Source organism: Crocodylus siamensis, chromosome 1 (genome assembly GCF_052110815.1).
Source record: "Crocodylus siamensis isolate JL-2025a chromosome 1, ASM5211081v1, whole genome shotgun sequence".
Taxonomy (NCBI): Eukaryota; Metazoa; Chordata; order Crocodylia; family Crocodylidae; genus Crocodylus; species Crocodylus siamensis.
Genome location: NC_143395.1, coordinates 137,328,482 through 137,347,730, shown reverse-complemented (window position 1 = coordinate 137,347,730; position 19,249 = coordinate 137,328,482). Strand labels below are relative to the sequence as shown.

General features: G+C 49.0%; 1 long non-coding RNA gene across 1 annotated transcript in view; it reads left to right on the top strand.

The window, feature by feature from the left end:
- The window catches only part of LOC149873390 (uncharacterized), a 31,457-nt gene extending 13,084 nt beyond the window's left edge, over positions 1-18,373 (top strand). The window contains exon 3 of the long non-coding RNA XR_016441927.1: positions 8,547-18,373. This is a non-coding gene — a long non-coding RNA (uncharacterized LOC149873390). The remainder of the gene's footprint in view (positions 1-8,546) is intronic.
- Positions 18,374-19,249: the final 876 nt, after the last annotated feature.

Here is a 19,249-nt window from a genome sequence, read left to right as displayed (position 1 = left end):
CCCCAGAGCCCCTGGCATATGGTTTAAGTGCAGCTCCAGTGGATTTCAGGTGCAGTTGTTTGAAATTCTGGTTTTAGCTATCTCTCAGCACCCAAATAATGAAAAATGCACTTGTGAAAAGTCTGACTTACATGACTCATCCAGCATCACATGGCTACACTGTGGCAGCAGCAGGGACAGGATCCATTTCTCCAATGCTGCTTTAACAATGAGACCATCTCTTCCTGAAAAGCCCTGCCTCATTCACTACACACACTCCAACTCCTGCAATAAGGCAATACATGGGTCCTACAGACAACCATCCTCTTCCATGACTCATGTCAAGACCAGGTTCATCCTCTGCACTAAATTAAGCTCGGTTTCTGTGGAAAAGATAGTTTTCAATGATGTCATTAAAGGCTGTATCCTAACACATGCACAAAGAACATGATGCTGGCAAGGAAAAGGAGAAAGTTTGTGGCTGCCTATGGTGTCTTCTTGTGGAGCACAGGGCCCTCCCTCAGGCATAGGCAGAGGGAGCAAAAATTATTTTTGTGGGGGCTGAGCTTATGCACATGCGCCTCCCCCCCCCGTCTGTGTGGGAAGGGACGCAGGGAGGGGAAAAGGTCATGGGCAGCCTATCCTCACCCCACATGTAGATCTGGGGCATGTGTCCCCCCATGCCCTCCTGGGGTGCATGTAGCAGTGAGAGCCACCGCCCTCTACCCCGGGTACCCCCGGGATGAGCCACTCACAGCGCCATTCCATGCCCTGCCCTGGCTATGCAGGGCCTGCCCCAGCCCCAGCCCCTTTCCCTCCCTCACTGCTGCAGGGGGAGGGCAGATCGTGGGTCCCCAGCAGTGAGGAAGGGAGAAGGGGACAAGCAGGAGGAGGAGCTGGGGTGAGTGGGGCCATGGCCAGGCCGGGTAGTGTCATAAGCAGAGGCCTGGGAGGCACATGCCCCCCTGATCTGTGCATGGGGTGGAGGCAGCTGCCACTGCGCACTGGGCTTTGAGCCCTGCTGCCCTGAAAACCATGTGATGCCACGTGCATCCTGCCACCAGGGGCCAGGGGTCACAGTGCAGCCCAGCAGCAGTAGTCACTCCTGGGGCAGCTGCAGCAGGAAGCAAAGCACAACACGCAGCAGCAACCATCTCTACCCTGTGCACAGACTGGGAGGGCATATGCCTCCTGGGCCTCTGCTTGTTCTACCATCCACCCCAGCCAGGGCTCCACTCACCCCAGCCCCTGCTCCTGCCTGTGCCCCACTCCCTCCCTCACTGCTGGAGCCCCAGTCTGTCCCCCCACCCCCACAGCAGTGAGGGAGGGAGTGGGGCTGGGGCCAAGGCAGGCCCTGCACAGCCAGGGCAGGGTGTGGGATGGAGCCGTGAGTAGCTCATCCAGGGTAGAGGCAATGCATAGGGGGTGCATGTGGGTGCATGTGCACCCCGAGCATGGTGATGCACCCCTTAGAAACAGGCACCGCCGACAATGTTGGCGACACCTGCAGGTGGTCGTCACTTGCCACCCCGCCGCCGACACCATCAGTGGTGTCTGCAGGCAGTCCTCAATCCCTTCTGGCCACCGGTGCTGCTGCCAGTAGGAGCTGGGGGGAGGTCGCCAACCCTTGGTTGGTGCTCACTACCCCCCTCCCCACCACTGCTGACAGTGCCAGCTGCGTCTGCGAGAGCTCCCTCACTTACTGCCGCTGCACTCCCACCACTCCTGCTGCTGCTGCGCTCCTGCTGCTGCCATGCCCCCCCAGCTACCAGGGGCACACGCTGTTCATGGTCCAGGCAGTGGATGGAGGCTCCCACTGCTGCACACACCCCAGAAGGGCATGGGGGGCGTGTGCCCCAGATCTGCACGCAGGGTGAGGACAGGTTGCCAGCGGTGGGATGCACATGGCATTGGACACACGCCGCTCTCAAAGCAGTGGTGGTAAGATGCAGAAGCAGAGCAGAGTCCACCCCACATCAGCAGCTCATCCTCACCCTGTGTGCAGATCCAGGACGCATGCCCCCCCCCATGCCCTCCTGGGGTGCGTGCAGTGGCAGGAGCCCCCCCTGTGCCCCTGGACAAGCTGCCAGGCTCTGACTGTCCCACGACCCAGCCTGGCTGGGGCCCCATTCATGGTGAACAGGGCCCTGGCTGGGCTGGGTTGTGGGACAGTCCCCACAGTGCAGGAGGAAGTGGGGCAGAGCCAGGTGTGAATGATTCACTCCTGCTCCACTCCCTCCTGCACCATGGGGGGTTTGATCTGGCCCCTATTAAGCCCAGTGACAAAGAAAGCTGATTGAAACTTATCTGCCATGCTGGGCAGCCACACACGGGGGCTGCAATCCTGGCTGCACATTGTATGTGAGTGCACGTGCCCCTCCCCTCTGCTGCAGCAGCTTGTGGCTGGCCTGTCCTGCAGCCATACCTGCCAGCCTGCTTTGCAGGGGGGCTGAGTCCCGGTAGCCCCCCGATCCTTCCCACCACCTATGCTCTCAGGGCACTGATTTTTGTTTTTTAATTAGTGTGGGGTGGTGATGCAAGTATGTATATACCTGTGTGGTGCTGGTCTATGAAGGGAGGCCATAAAAATAACAGGTGACTTCCTACTGGCCTTTATGCCCTTTAAAGATATAGATCAATATCCCAATGTAGTATTCATGAAATATCCCTGAAGCCTAGAGTCACGGTACAACGTGGACAGTACTCAAGTTAGCTTGTCTTCCCATACGCTTTGGATCTGTTCTGGAGGGACTACCTCTAAGAAAGTCATTCAGGTTCCATTTCTTCCTCAGTCCTTTGTCTCTCTGCTGGGATTCCCAACTGTGGTTTGTCGCTCACTCATTAGGTAGAAGAGCAAGACCATCAAGTTTATTAAGGAGGCCATCCTTGATGGACTGGTCCAGGCTAACATCCTAAGGGATAGCCAGCACGGGTTTGTTGCGGGTAGGTCTTGTTTGACCAATCTCATTTCCTTCTATGACCAGGTGACCTATCACCTGGACGAGGGAGAAGAGATTGATCTCATATATCTTGACTTCAAAAAAGCTTTTGATCTGGTATCCCATGATCACCTCTTGGCCAAACTGCCCAGTTGTGGCTTTGGCTCCACCACGATCCGCTGGCTGGGAAACTGGCTCCGTGGTCGGACCCAGAGGGTTGTAATTGATGGCAGTCACTCATCGTGGTGCCCTGTGACCAGTGGGGTCCCTCAAGGCTCTGTCCTGGGACCCATACTGTTCAACATCTTCATTAATGAAGATCAGAAGATAGGTGGGTGATCCAGGCTGACCTGGACAAGCTCAGCAAATGGGCAGATGAGAACCTCATGGTGTTTAACACCGAAAAATGCAAGGTTCTCCACCTTGGGAGTAAAAACCTGCAGCATCCTTATAGGCTCGGCAGTGCTACGTTGGATAGCACTACAGAAGAAAGAGACTTGGGGCTCATCATTGACCACAAGATGAACATGAGCCTGCAATGCGATACTGTGGCTAGTAAAGCTACCAAAATGCTGGCTTGCATCCATAGATGCTTCTCGAGCAAATCCCGGGACGTCATTCTCCCTTGTACTCGGCCTTGGTGAGGCCGCAGCTGGAGTACTGCGTCCAGTTTTGGGCTGCACAATTCAAAAAGGATGTGGAGAAGCTTGAGAGAGTCCAGAGGAGAGCCACACGCATGATCGGAGGTCAGGAAAACAGATCTTACGATGACAGGCTGAGAGCCATGGGGCTCTTTAGCCTGGAAAAGCGCAGGCTCAGGGGTGATCTGATGGCCACCTATAAGTTTATCAGGGGTGACCACCAGGAGCTGGGGGAACGTTTGTTCACCAGAGTGCCCCAAGGGATGACGAGGTCGAACGGTCACAAACTCCTGCAAGACCGTTTCAGGCTGGACATAAGGAAGAATTTTTTTAGTGTCCGAGCCCCCAAGGTCTGGAACAGTCTGCCAGTGGAGGTGGTTCAAGCACCTACATTGAACACCTTCAAGAGTAAATTGGATGCTTATCTTGCTGGGATCCTATGACCCCAGCTGACTTCCTGCCCTTTGGGCAGGGGGCTGGACTCGATGATCTCCTGAGGTCCCTTCCAGCCCTGATGTCTATGAAATCTATGAAATCAACTGAATGTAGCAGACCATCAAAAAGCCATTCAGTGGTTGCAGCATTTGGGACCCAGGAGCCCTGATCTTTCTTTAACCTGCTAAGGAAGATTCCACAACCCATTTCCACATTACAATGTTTCACAAGTCTGACGATTAACTTTTGGTTTCCAGTTGCTTTACTAGTTGCTAGAAGTATATAAGGTAAGGAGGAGATCCTCTGGCTGAGAGCTAACAGGCTTAATCACAGCAGCCTCTCCAGCTGTTGCACCCCATTCCCTGATATCCCAGAATGGATGTTGTTTATCTTCTCATCTGTGAGGACATCACCAGGATGAATTTTTAAAAAAAGTAGCCTGCATGAGTAGGAAATCATTGGTGATGTAATAAAATCCTCCCTTTCTGCAGCTGGGGTTGTGCAGTTCGTTGTACTGGAATGTGGGGAATGAGGCTTCAGTGGCACAAGCAGGTTTCCAAGTCTCTAGCTATTCTGGTAAACAGGTCAGGTGCTCCGACTACAGAGGGCACACCAGTGCCAAGTAGCTGGATGTGAAACACCCGCTTTTCATGGATCCAGATATGACTTAGCTCAAGACCTTCAGACATTTTCATGTTGGAAAGAAGCCAAACTGGGTTACCTGTTCAGTTCCTCCTCCCCAACTCCAGTTAATCAGTCCCTGAAAAAAGCCCTCAATTAAAATATTTGTTGTACAAATAGTTTCACATTGACATTTTGCATCAGCACCATGCTTAGGTTATGTTGTGCTTCACTAACACTACCACAGAGGAAAAAGTGCAAAGAGAATAAAAACTAAAGCATGCAAAAATAAAGGAGAACATAGAAATACATAGCAGCCTCAGCCTTCAGATCCTTTTTGCTGAAGGTAAAGCTCACAGCTTAGGCTTGAGACATGATGAAACAGGCAGATGAAAAAATGTAGCTGGCACATGAGGCTGGATTTGTGAGATAACAAGAAAGAAACCAGAGTTCAGCTTGAGAATGGACACCTCAGCTCAGGTCACTGGATTGACCCATGCCAGACAGCAACAAAATGCTAGTATTGTGGCAGAGGTAGATTTTACAGAGAGATTTATGAGAATAAATGTTAATATGATATAAGCAGCTCGAAAACATAATGAAATAACCCTTAGTGTGTTCCTGTTTTACTCTTCAGCTCTAAGCCATCCATAATTAACCAGTCCTTTTCACCCCCTGGCGAATACTAGGGTTGTGCAAGGCTTCAGACAGAGCTTCGGATCTGGAGAAGCTTCGGACACTTTGGGGTCCAAAGCAGCATGTCCGGGTCGAAGCACTGGCTGTTCGGAGCGTCCAAAGAGCTTCGGAGCAGCCTCAGAGATCTGACCATAGGGTATAACGGGGAATCAATGGACTATCTATAACTTTGTTGTTTTTTGTCCGATTTGGATGAAATTTTCAGGGATGGTAGACTCTGCAGAGAGGATGAAGTCTGCCAAGCTTGAAAGGATAGGTGCAGGGGTTTGGGAGGAGCGGCACCCTAAATTCTTGAAAGCAAATCTCACGTCACGTCTAGGCATTACAACATGGTGGGGTGAAAACTGCAGGGATCATGGCTCTTACTGAGGCCACAAAGCCTGCCAAGTCTCTAGAAGATCAGTGCAGGGGTTTTGGGGCAACTGTACCCCAAATTATTGAAAGCAAAACTCCTATCATGTCTATGCATTACAACACAGGGAGGTCAAAACTGCAGGGGTGGTAGGTCTTACTGTTATAGATATTTCATTGATTCCCCATTATACCCTATGGCCGGATCTCCAAGGCAGCTCTGAAGCTTTGGAGCTGCTTCAGCTGAATCAAGGCAGAAACCTGGTCTGGAGTTCTGGATCGGATCGCAGTCATCCAAAGCAGCCAGATCTGAAGCTGGATTGGATCACTACCGACTCGCACAGGCCTAACGAATACCACCATAGCATAACAGGAGCGTTAGGTTGTATATGTAACATTCTTTCTTTGAGCAATAGTGACTTGGAGGGTTCACCCCTGCGGTATTCTGGAGTAGGTTCTCCTAATCCTCCTTTACAGCAGGTGTCCATTCCCCGTATGTACACAGTTGGCTGCCATGTCAGTCAGCAGGAGCTAAGTGTTACAAGCTTTGCTGCTTTGTGTGCACAGCAACTGCTGCCTTCTACTGGAGGGATTGTCCTACCTGTTGAAACGTGTCACCCTTATCTTTGGGAATGGTTTAAAGAAGGGCTGTCCAGCTTCTAAGTGAGGGAGGAAGGGGGCTGCACGCCCCATGGGCCACACACCCTGTAGGCCAGGGGTAGGCAACCCCTGGCACGGGTGCCAGAATGTGGTGCACGAAGGCATTTTGCTTGGCACACGTGCCTCAGGGTAAGACAGTGGGGATGGGGCTAAGGCTGCACTGCCACAACAAGGGTCAAGCCCTTTGCAGCTCCCCTGCCTTCAACCCTTGGCACACCAACATCTTACAAGTCAAGGTTGTGGGTGTTTTTGGCACCCTGCCCAGAAACGTTGCTGACCCCTGCTGTAGGCTATGTCTGTCTTGGGCTGCACACCCCACAGGTGCTGCTGCACACTGCTGCACTATATGCCCACCAACCACCCCCTCTGCTACACCACACAATCACCCCCACATACACTGCACAACACGCCTGCAACCCCTCCCTGCTATACCGTGTTCCCATGTGGATGCCCCACCAGTACCATGCACCTGAGACACCCTTTACCCCCACTGTACCGCACATCTCAGGGTCAATCTTAGCTGCCTGCACTGCTGCACTGCCCCACCCCTGGGAATGGGGAGCAGCAGGAAGCAGAAGCCAGAGGGGGACCCCAGGGACTTACTCCAGCTACCACTGCAGCCAGAGCAATGTGGGGAGTAATGACTAACAGGAGCCTGGGGCCACAATTTAACCCCTTGTATGTGGCATCTAGGCTGTCAGTTGGATAGGTTTGAGTTAGAGCAGTGGTATCAAACATAACCCCCAGGCTGGATACAGTCCACAGAGGTGGGACATCCAGTCCACTGTCTTCCAGATATTTCCTCTTGTAATTTGCAGCACTCTCTGTGAGTTTAATGTCAAAGAAGAGTTGAAGGTGGCCTTGCTCTCCTTCACTACTGGAAACCAGATAATAGCATTCTCTGGCTGACCTAGCCAAAGTCACCAAGACCACCCCAGTGTGTGCCTGCTATTTGTCTTCATCTTTCTCTCTCTGTTCTCAGCTTCCTTCTTTCTTCTTCTTGTGTTTTGTGTAGCGCTTCTCAATAAGTGCAACTTGTCTTCGTGTTAGGCTTCCCGTCTATTTGTCTTTCTCAGCTACTTCTGCTCCATTCCCTATCCCTTGCTAACATGGCTGGAAAGAAAAACAGCAGCGAGTTCATAGTAATTGTAAACAAATATTTCTGGAAGGAAGAGCACTGGCACTTTTTGAGAAACGGCCAAGTGTGACATGTAAGCAGTAAAGTGCAGCAGGTGGTTGTTGTTGACCAGTAGTGGTTGCAAATGAAGAAGTGAGACTGCATGTAAGGTGATGTTGTGTGAACAGGGTGGTTAGAATAAAAAGAGTTTGAAAACACAAAGCCAGTGTTATTATTTACAAGACTTACACCCACATTTGTAACAATATTGTTAAGTCACCCATTGCACAGTGAGTAAATGTAGCAAGTGTCACGCCTCATATATTTGTGTTACCCATAACCCAGATCTGATGGCTGTGAAGGGGGAACTGGACAAGGTGCACTGTGTATTTCAAGAGCAACAGAGGCTCTCAAACATTCTTCATGGAAGTGACTAGAAAGCCCATGTGTTTGATTTGTAAGCAAGTAGTAGCTGGTCTCAAAGAACACATTAAGTACAGGCAGTCAAGAAGCCTGAGGCTGAAATGTCTCAGTTTTTGCAGGTTAGTCTTAAACTGTGTAGCTTGAACTAATAAGAGAACAGACATTCACTTTTGATTCCAGAAATGCAGCCCCATCCTGCAATGGTCCAGGCCAGAAGCTGGGGAATGCTAGAGCATGCCTCCCTACTCAGTTGGAACAGACTGCTTAGGCCAAGGTTAATCTGCCCACCCTGCGAGGGGGTGGTGGGGTTTGCAGGGAAGGTGCAAACCATTCTGGGATGCTGGGAACCATGAGTTTACTTGAATCTGGAGGGGATCTGGGACAGAAGTTCAATAAACTGATTTAATCTAAATCAGTTAAATCTGATACTACATCCATCCAGGCTTACCTTAAACCAGTTTCAGCCATTTTGAAAGTGGTTTATGTGAACTGAACTTCTGTTGTGTTACAGATATGAACCAGTTTCCAATCACTTATACCACTTTATGAGTATCTTCTGTCCCTGTGAGACATTTTGAGTCATGACATGGTGTCCAGTATGATAAGCTTACTGGAAAACTGTGCAAAGGCAAATTGAGTGAATTAGAGCATTAGTTAAAAAAGCAACAATCTATCTTCACACAGGTATATCACCTAAGTGACAGAACTAGCTATGTTCTTTCTCAAGAAACAGCTACATCTTGAAAGCCCTTCACTGAAGGAGAGTTCTGGAAGAAATATGATGAAGGCTGCAGATGTTGTGTCCCAAGAGAAGCAGTAACTTTTGCAAATACCAACCTCTCGAGAAACACAAAAGCCAACAAGATCTGTAACTGACTTGATAATTTGCAGAGTCAAGTCCAGAACAAGGCAAGAAGTGGTTGCTTCTTTCTCCATAGCAGCTGATGAAAGCACAGGCATGTGTGATGCTGTACACCTCTGTGTTTGTTCAGGGTGTCGATCAAGATATGAATGTAAAAGGAATTTGTGGAGTTAGTGCCAATAAAAGACACAGCTACAAGAAAGGATAATGCTAACAGAGTGACCACAGCTTCAGACAAATTAGGTATGCAATAGGAAAGAGTAATGAATATTTCACCAAATGCAGCTTATTCCATGGTGGTGTTAGAAATATTATTAAAAATGCATTATCAATAGCTGTTAGCTCCTATCAATAGTGTTGTCCTTTGCCAGCCCTCCTTGTCTCCTTAATGAGAGAGGGAAGGGGGGGTTAGAAACTGAAGGAAAAACTCCAAGAGCTCTCTTTGTTCTGCAAATTTACTATCTCTTTGTTACACTAAATCACACTTTCCTTGATGGCTCCCACGGTTTTTAGGCTAAGATAAGAATAATTGCCATTTTAGCCTTGAAGTTAAACCCTCCATAACCTCCAGTGCTTTCTGGGCAAGCGCAATAACCTAATACATATTAAACCTATCCGCCCCGCATACTTAAGTAGTTAATTATAATACACATGGGATGCATGATCTGACGTATTCTCATGCATGTTTGTATGAACCGGAAATGAGTTGTAAGAGTTCCTCTTTCTGTACACGTGCCAGAAAAGAGGGGATAAAAGCCTGCTAATGATTGTACTCAGGGGCAGAGGGTTTTGATCTTTTGTCTTCTCCCTCTGACCCTATTTGCAAATATATACCTTTTGTCTCACCAACAATGTGTGCCTAAGGATTTGTTATTCAATGAGCCTCCAAAGAAAACGAACCGAGAGAGAGTTTTTTTTACTTCAATCTGGCGCCCAACGTGGGGCTTTCTTTGGATAACTCCGGAGTTCGTCGGCACATCGTCTCTGCCCCCCTGGGGGGTTTGCGCGCCGAGCCTTTCTTTTTGGCTCGCCCTGAGGGGGGGCTTGAGGTGTGAGCCGGAACATCCGGAACACTAAGAGCTCCTATGCAAATTTTGGTTTTTTTTGGAGTCTCCAGGTACACATTTTTGGCTTTGGATCGAGATCTCTGGGGTATCTGAGTGAGTATACGAATTCCCTTTGCCCAATTTGGTTCTGGGTCCGGAGCAGGAGGTGTGCATGTTCTCATGGTAAATCATCTGCTGTAAGGGACTTTTTGGTATTTGGTGTGCCTTGGGTGCACTTTTGTGGGCAAAATGGGTACGGTTAGCTCCCGTGTAGAAAACACGGATACCCCTCTAAGGTGCTTATTACGTCATTTTAATAAATTTGCAAGGCCGGCCGATTACGGAATAAAAATGAAAAAAGATGATTTAACTAAGTTCTGTCAACTCGAGTGGCCAACATTTGGGGTCCACTGGACCCCGAAAGGATCCTTTGTGCTAAAAGAAGTGATAGCTATCCATGAAATTGTTATGCAAAATGGGTATTGGAATCAGTTTCCTTATATTGATTGTTGGTTGTGGGTGGTTCAAAATCAGCCACCTTGGATTAAGAATTACTTAGTAAAGTCTCATGTGATGCTTGTTAAGAAAAAGACTCGGGGGGGGGCGCCTGTACTTCCTGAGTCTAATGAGGGGGGGGATTCTAAATTGGCTGAGTACCGGACCCGTGCTCCGGTTGCCCTGTCGGGTAGCGAAGATGAGTCAGACGCCTCCTCGGCATCCAGTCCTTCTGCACCACCGCCCCCTCCCTTAGAGAGACCACCACCGACGTACCAAGGCATACCTAATGAGTTAGAGCGTGAGCCTCAGCCAAGTGCCTCATCTGAATCAGGAAATAAGGGTTATTATTTGCGCAAGCCTGTAGAGTCACAGCCGGTGCTGAACTGTCCGATGCGAGAGGTTATTGGGGAAGGAGGCACTGCAACTTTTGTCTACACCCCATTTAGCACTTCAGATTTGTTTAACTGGAAGAATCAGAGCCCCTCTTTTCGTGAAGACCCTGAAAAGATGAGGGATTTGTTTCGATCTATTGGGCAGACTCATCGACCCACTTGGGCTGATGTCCAGATGATGCTCCAGACCCTCCTAACCCCGGAGGAGAGGAGATTAGTGTTAGGTACAGCAGAGCGTATTGCGACAGCCAGAGTTGAGTTAGAGGGTGCTGCTGGTCGTAGTCTGCGTGATACCTTCCCTGTAGAAGAGCCAAGATGGGATAATCACACTGCCGAAGGCAGAGAGCTGAGTGCACGGTATCTGGGAATTATAGTGGAAGCAATGGGAAAGGCAGTGCCTCGGGTTACCAATCTGTCTAAGTTGTATGAAGTGAGACAGGGAAAAGAGGAGGATCCCTCAGCTTTCCTTGGGAGGCTGTATGAGGCGTTTCGCAGGTTTTCGGATCTGGATCCAGAAGCCCCAGATAACCAGCGCATGGTAAATCTTATGTTTATTGGTCAATCTGCTGCTGATATCCGTAAGAAGTTACAGAAAACTGAGGGAGGTGCTGGGAAACCGATTTCAGAGCTGGTGGAAATTGCATATAAGGTGTATGGGAATCGTGAGCAAGAGCAGGAGCGCAAGGAGGATAAAAAGGCTCAGCGACAGATGGCAGCACTAGCAGCTGCTATAACTGGAGGGAACTCTGAAAAGGCTGGGATGCAGAAGGGGAAAGGAGAAAGAGTGGGAGCAGACGTTTGTGCTTATTGCAAAGAGAAAGGACATTGGAAAAGGGAATGCCCGAAGTTGAAGGAGAAGAGAGAGAGGGAACCGAGAGGTCACCTCATGCGGGCAGAAGACAAGGGTGAGGATTCAGAATGAAGGGGACAGGGATCTAAGACCACTACCCTTCGGGTTGGAGCCCGAGAAGATCCCATGGTAACCATTAGGGTTGGTGGCAAAAACTTTGAAGCCTTGGTGGATACTGGGGCTACATTTTCAATGATTCCAGAAAAACCCCCCTGTGCAGGAACTAGTGAACAGCATGTACTTGTGGAAGGGATTGAGGGAATGCAAACCCGACTCCCTGTTTGTAAACCACTCCTCACCAAAGTGGGAGATCATTTGCTTGAGCACTCCTTTGTGTATTCTCCAAGTTGCCCGGTTGCACTCCTTGGGCGGGACTTACTCACAAAATTGCAAGCTGAGATCTTTTTCAGAGACGATCAGATGGTGGTCCAGCTACCTGTCAAGCAGAGCTCGAACTATCAGATGGCTCTCCTGAAGGACCGACGCCCTGCAGTAAGTCCAGAAGATCACATGACCGGAGTAGACCCCTCGGTATGGGCTGATGGAACCCCTGCGCGAGCTAAGTTCGTCTCCCCGGTAAGGATCGTACTCAAGGATGGGGAGGGGCCCGTTCGGGTAAAGCAGTACCCACTCAGCCGAGCGGCCAGAGCTGGACTCAAGCCGTTAATAGAGAAATACAAGAGGTACGGATGGCTAGTGGAAGGGTCCTCACCCTATAACACCCCCATCCTTGGAGTGCCAAAGGCAGATGGGGTCTCATACAGACTGGTCCAAGACCTACGAGCTGTAAATAAGAAGGTCCTTTCAGATCATCCTGTAGTCCCGAACCCTCACACGATCTTGACACAAGTACCGGGGGAAGCTGAAATATTTTCAGTGCTAGATTTGAAAGATGCTTTCTTCTCTATTCCCCTTCACCGAGACAGTCAAAAATTGTTTGCTTTTGAATGGGAGGATCCAGACACCTTCCATAAAGCCCAACTCATGTGGACAGTTCTCCCACAAGGATTCGTAGCAGCCCCTCATATTTTCGGACTTGCCCTTCAGAAGGACTTGGAGGAGTGGAAGGGATCACACCCCGCAGTGACTCTCCTCCAGTATGTGGATGACCTGCTAGTTGCAAGCCCAAACTTGCAGCTCTGTGAGGAAGCCACCAGGTCACTCCTAAACACTCTAGGGGAAAAAGGATATAAAGTTTCTAGAGAGAAAGCCCAGATATGTCAGCCTGAAGTCACATTTTTGGGATATAAGCTCTCAAAAGGAGTCAGAGCCCTAAGTGCAGATCGCATACAGGCAATCCAAGGTCTAACCCCACCTAAGTCACCCAAGGAGCTACGAGCATTCCTAGGGCTAACTGGGTTCTGTCGACTATGGATACCAGATTATGGCGGGAAGGCTAGACCACTGTATGACTCACTGACTAAGGAGAGTCTCACTAAATGGAAATGGAATAAAGAAATGCAGCATGCCTTTGATCTGCTTAAAGCAGCATTAACCCAGCCCCCTGCCCTGGCCATCCCAAACAGTAAAAAGCCATATCGACTGTATGTTCATGAGAATCGAGGGGTTGCATCAGGGGTGCTGACACAGCCATCGGGCCCAACCTGGAGACCCGTGGGATATTACTCAAAGGTTCTAGATCCAGTGGCACTCGGGTGGCCAGCCTGTCTTCGGGCTGTGGCAGCCACAGCAGTGGTTGTTGAAGAAGCCCAGAAGATAGTCATGGGTGCGGATATGGAAATACTCACTCCTCATGGAGTTCCCCAGATCCTAGGGACTGAGGGAGGGAAATTTCTTAACCCCTCCAGACAATCACGGTATGAGATATTTTTGCTCTCTAATCCAGGACTTACTTTCAAACATACCACAGCCTTAAACCCTGCAACCTTGCTGCCGGAGCCAGGGAAACCGATGCATGACTGCCTTGAGGTCCTAAATCAAACCACACAGGTGCGACCTGATCTTGCTGAGGACCCAATTGAGGACCCAGATGTTGAATACTTCGTAGACGGCTCCAGCTCTGTTATCGATGGAAAAAGACGAACAGGATGTGCAGTGGTAACCTTGGATAAGGTAGTATGGAGGGAGTCATTGCCAAGCTCATGGTCGGCACAGGCCGCAGAACTCACTGCGCTCACCCGAGCATTACAGCTGGGGACAGACCAGCGGGTTAATATATACACTGACTCTTGCTATGCCTTTTCTACAGTCCATGCACACGGACTATTGTGGAAAGAAAGGGGTTTTATTACGGCCTCTGGGAATAAAATTGCTAATGGCCCCCAGATTATCAAGCTACTAGAGGCACTCCACCAGCCTAAAGAGGTAGCAGTCATTCATGTGTGGGCCCATGGGAAGGCTGCTGAGGAAAAGCATAAGCTTGGAAATGCAAAGGCTGATTCAGCAGCAAAGGAAGCTGCATTTATTGGGGGAGAAGCGGAGGAGGTATCCAAGCAGGCCATGTCCCATGCCATATGGCCAGACATCCAAGATTTAGTCCCACAGTATTCCCCTGAAGAAGATAAATTTGCACAAGGAGCTTGTGCAGAAAAGAACTCCCAGGGGTGGTGGATAGTACCAGGAGGGAAAGTCATGATACCTAGGCCATTGCTTCGGGAGGTGCTGCAACAGCTCCATGCAAGAACCCATATGGGAGGCTTGGCCATGGGTGATCTAGTGATTCGCCAAGCAGTAGCTCCAGGGCTATATGTAGAAGCTCAGCGCATTGCTACCAAGTGCATCACATGCCAGAAAGTAAACCCCCGAAGGAAACCCCCTGTGCCAATGGGAGGTAGACCCTGGGCAACGTACCCTGGACAGGCATGGCAGATTGATTTTGCCGAGCTCCCACGGTCCGGACATCACGGGTTTTTGCTTGTCATGGTAGACCAGGTCTCTGGTTGGGTCGAGGCCTGGCCCACCAGGACTGCCACTGCAGCTACAGTAGTGAAGTATTTGTTGCAGGAGATCATTCCCCGGTATTCCCTGCCTAAGTCCATTGAGTCGGATCAAGGACAACACTTCGTGGGAAAAGTGGTTCAAGGAGTCGCGCAAACTCTCAAGGTTACTTGGAAATTACACACACCATGGAGACCACAGAGTTCAGGACAAGTGGAACGCATGAATAGGACTTTAAAGACTTTGCTCACCAAAATCTGTATTGAAACACGTCTTAAGTGGCCTCAAGCATTGCCGCTAGCTCTTACTTGCATTCGAAACACTCCCCGACGGGGCCTTAAATTGACCCCATATGAAATTATGTTTGGCAAGCCCCCTCGAGTCTTACCTCCTGGGATGCGAGAGAATGTAACTTTTGAATTAGGTAATAGTGAGCTTTATATGTACGTTATTGCTTTGCAGTCTGTCTTGTTTTCTCTTCACAGGTATGCAGCCTCCTTTCAGCGCCTGCCTTTAGACGTACCGGTACATGACTTCTCCCCGGGAGACTAGGTCTTGGTGCAGCGGTGGAAGAAGGAACCTCTGACTGAGAGGTGGAGTGGCCCTTTCCAGGTACTTCTAACAACCCACACCGCTGTAAAGATTGCTGGCCATGACCGTTGGATACACCATACCCGTGTGAAACGACATCCACAAGCGTCAGAGGACAACAACTCCCAAGACGAACTCACTCCGAAAGCTGAGTCGTCTTCGGAACAAGAAGCCAGCAAGTGGAGCTGTGAACCTACTGGTGATCTCCAAGTGCGCCTGAGACGGCTTAATCAAAGTTCAGAAAATTAGTCCGGAAAGTAAAAGGGAAAATATGGTGGGAATTATAATGTGCCTTGTTGTTATCTGCATAATGAAAGAAGCAGGATTGCATAGCCTTAGCCACTGGCCTATGCCCCCGCTTTCCCAAATTACTCCCCCAGGGACAAATTTGTATGTTGATATGATGGAGAGAATTGCAAGTACTTTTAATCTTACCAACTGCTGGGCCTGTGGGGGGCTCCGAGAGGCCGGAGAACAGTGGCCTTGGAGGGCTTTTCCTTTGGCCCCAAAATGGTTAGTCAGTGACAAAGCAGATGTTAAGAGTACTGGTCAAGAATAGGATGAGAACCACAGCTAGGATCTTTCCCAAGTGGCATTGGGAGAGTACTGTATTAGCAGTAATGGTATAGGAAGGAGGTTAGGACATAGTCAGTGTACATGGACATTAAAATGGGCCCAAGTATGCAGCAGGTATGCTGATCAATGGAATTCTGCTGCCGTTAGGCTCCCAATCTCCACACAGATGCAAAATCTCAAAAGGACAAGAATATTACCTTCCGATCCTGACCCTACCAGATGTCAGGCATATGAAAAGACCCGAGGCGAACGATTTACCTACATTTATAAGTGGCAATGGGCACACCTGAATGGCACAGTGGCAAGGTTTAATGCATATTGGAGTGCCTTAAATGACACAAATGAAATAACCAAGTGCGAGTATAGGGATAAAGATGGCATATGAAAATGTCAGTTTAAACTGAGTAACTATCACACTGGCCCTTTAGGGCATAAGGGCACCAAATACTATCCCCTTCTTTTCCACAGCCGTGACCCCCTAGCCTTGGGAGGGGAACACAGGGCCCTAAAAGGACATTATTGGATTTGTGGAAAGCGTGCCTATACGGTCCTACCACGAGGGTGGACGGGAACCTGCTATATTGGAGTAATTGTACCATCTTTCTTTTTGTTACCATCTGAGGTTGGAAATAAGCTGGGAGTCTCTTTGTATGATGATTGGAACAGGGCCAAGAGAAGTATTGATGTAAGTTTGACACAGGGTGGCTCCCAAAAGTGGAAGGAGGATGAGTGGCCTCCTCAGAGAATTATTGAGTATTATGGACCAGCTACATGGGCTAATGATGGAAGTTGGGGCTACCGGACACCAATATATATGCTAAATAGAATCATCCGGTTGCAGGCAGTCTTGGAAGTAATTACTAACCAGACCGCCACTGCTCTCGAGTTGCTGGCTCGACAAAGTTCTCAGATGAGGGAAGCCATATACCAAAATCGAATGGCTTTAGACTATTTACTCGCAGAGGATGGCGGAGTCTGTGGAAAGTTCAACCTTTCTAATTGTTGCCTCCAAATAGATGATAACGGGAAGGTGGTCATAGAGATTGCCAAAGAGATTAGGAAAATAGCCCATGTACCAATACAAACGTGGGAAACCACATGGAATAAGGACTGGTGGTTTCAATTATTCGGAGGACCCTGGTGGAAAAAAGTAGGGTTTGTGCTTTTGTGTGCTCTAACTGGTTTGATTTTTATCCCTTGTCTCATTCCTTGTCTTACTAGATTGATAACCACCACAGTAGAAGGAATGCAGGTTGCAGCAGTCCCTCTAAAAGCACAGACTGTAGCAAAAGTCATGGTCCTCAGAAAAATTCCTCGTAATTATCTTGATATGCCCAAATGAAGTAAAGATCAGAAAGCATCTTGAGGGGGGAATATTGTTAGAAATATTATTAAAAATGCATTATCAATAGCTGTTAGCTCCTATCAATAGTGTTGTCCTTTGCCAGCCCTCCTTGTCTCCTTAATGAGAGAGGGAAGTGGGGGTTAGAAACTGAAGGAAAAACTCCAAGAGCTCTCTTTGTTCTGCAAATTTACTATCTCTTTGTTACACTAAATCACACTTTCCTTGATGGCTCCCACGGTTTTTAGGCTAAGATAAGAATAATTGCCATTTTAGCCTTGAAGTTAAACCCTCCATAACCTCCAGTGCTTTCTGGGCAAGCGCAATAACCTAATACATATTAAACCTATCCGCCCCGCATACTTAAGTAGTTAATTATAATACACATGGGATGCATGATCTGACGTATTCTCATGCATGTTTGTATGAACCGGAAATGAGTTGTAAGAGTTCCTCTTTCTGTACACGTGCCAGAAAAGAGGGGATAAAAGCCTGCTAATGATTGTACTCAGGGGCAGAGGGTTTTGATCTTTTGTCTTCTCCCTCTGACCCTATTTGCAAATATATACCTTTTGTCTCACCAACAATGTGTGCCTAAGGATTTGTTATTCAATGAGCCTCCAAAGAAAACGAACCGAGAGAGAGTTTTTTTTACTTCAGTGGGAAGGAAGGCAGGATTAAATTCAAGAGCAAAGTATAGAGTGTCAATCCAGGCCATGAGTTTTGTGTTGTCATTGCATTCTTCATCAGGAATCTCTCAATGCCAGAACAGCAGGCATGGACCACAGGACGAATGCTTGGTAGAAAAAAAAGTAAATATCTTTTGAGACAAGGCTTTCAAACATCAGCAGTTCAACCACCTTTTGGAAGAAGGTGATTTTCACTGTGGAATGTCATATTATGCTGCAGTGCACTGGCTGTGTCGTTGAGCTCTCTTAAACTGTGACGTGAGATTTATAAGTGAGAAACAGAAATCCATAGCTGAACTTCAAGATAAAAAATGGCTGCAGGACCTTGCCTTCTTGGTGGACATACTGGAGCATCTCAGCGTGCTGAACACATAACTGCAAAGTCTGAACCAGATTGTGACCAAGTTTTGTGACACTGCACCCCTGAAAGGAAGCTGTCTCTTTAGGAGAAACAGGTCTTTCAGTGCAATGAGTAAGTCCCTCCCCATTGAAGTCACTGCTCAATATCACCAGGGCTGAAGGTGGGAAGGGTTTGGAGCAGTACGTGGTCAAGATTGCTGATGTCAGGCACAAATTTCAGGATAGGTTCTCTAAATATTAGGGCCATGAAACCAAGTTCAGAGTTTTCAGTACCCTACTGTCTGTCCTGATGGATGCCCCTCAGGATCTGCAAATGCAATTCATTGATCTTCAGTGTAACACTAAGCTGAAGAATAAGTTCTCAACAGCTGCGATTTGCAAGTTTTACCAATACCTGAGAGAAAACTATCCAACAATAAAATCCTTTGCATCACAGATGTTATCACATTCTTGAGAACATATGAGTGTGAACAGTTCTTTTTAACAATGAACATCAATGAGTCAAAACTGCACTCAAGACTCAATGGGCATGTCTACATGAGATGCTTAATGCACAGAAGACTAATTCTACTGCTCATTAGCATGGTTGGCAAAAAACGTGACTTAGTCTAATGTGCATTAATGTCACAAAAAAACCCCCATTCATCTGTGCTAATGTGCAGTAGTGCCAATTACAGTGCATTAATGAACATGTAGACATGCCCAGTGACAAGCACTTGAATACCAGCTCCGGCCCGAGATGCGCGGGTGTAAGCCTGCTGTGCCCCCATGAGCCCAGGGACCCCCAGTGAGACCCCAGGACCCCTGACGAGCCCCGGTGTCCCAGGTAAGCAGGGGCCATGGAGGGAGGGACCTAGCCAGCTGGGTGCGGGCTAAGTGGGCTGAGGAGGATCACACCCTCCCCCCCGGCTCCTACTTGGCCCAGCCCCCCCAGGGAGCTGCGTGACCGGAGCCTTGCGAACAGACCACGCAAACAGGTGCACTCCTGGGCCCGGCGCCTGAGTTAGTGCAGAGTTTGCACAGGAGGGCTTGTGGGGGGGGGCCCCAAGGTCCTGTCTGTGAGCCCTCTAGGGAAGCCAGTCCCAGCCATAGCCATCCACCACCAGCATGACATGGATGGGTACACGCCACACCCTGAGGGTCCTCTCGGGGTCTGCAGCCACCCCCCACCCCTCCCCGGCACCTCAGAGACAGCCACCCAGACGGAGCCCATGGTTCTGGGCTCCACGCAGATGGAGACTCTGGCTCTCGGCTGTGGGAGCTGCCTGTCACTTTTTCAGGCT